The sequence below is a fragment of the Cicer arietinum genome, chromosome 2, assembly GCF_000331145.2.
Source record: "Cicer arietinum cultivar CDC Frontier isolate Library 1 chromosome 2, Cicar.CDCFrontier_v2.0, whole genome shotgun sequence".
Lineage (NCBI taxonomy): Eukaryota > Viridiplantae > Streptophyta > Magnoliopsida > Fabales > Fabaceae > Cicer > Cicer arietinum.
In genome coordinates, this window is record NC_021161.2 from 13,990,357 (window position 1) to 13,990,755 (window position 399).

Below are 399 nucleotides of genomic sequence, written 5' to 3' on the forward strand. Positions count from 1 at the left end.
CCCCCCTAAAATTAGTTTCGTCCTCGAAACTTAAAGTACGAGTAGCAATCCACACTAGGTTTGTACTCAAATTCAACACACTAGTCACAACTTGTTTCACCCAGCCTTCTCGAAAAAAGTGTTGCCTACCCCTTTTCATAGGGTGTTTAATAACTTCACACACATCCATAGTCGGTAAGGCTCGTATGTTCCATTCAACATGATTTTGTCTACTATCAACAAGAGATTAAGGATGATCAGTCCCCTCAATTTGTCAATAATTAGCCAACAACCATGATAGTGGCTTAGACTATCTTAGCCGAATTGTAATAGCGCTCCTTGCAACTTACAAAAGCAGTCAACAATCTTCTCAAAGTCCATTGAATTTCCCTTATTTTCCTATAACTTTGATCCTGTCGA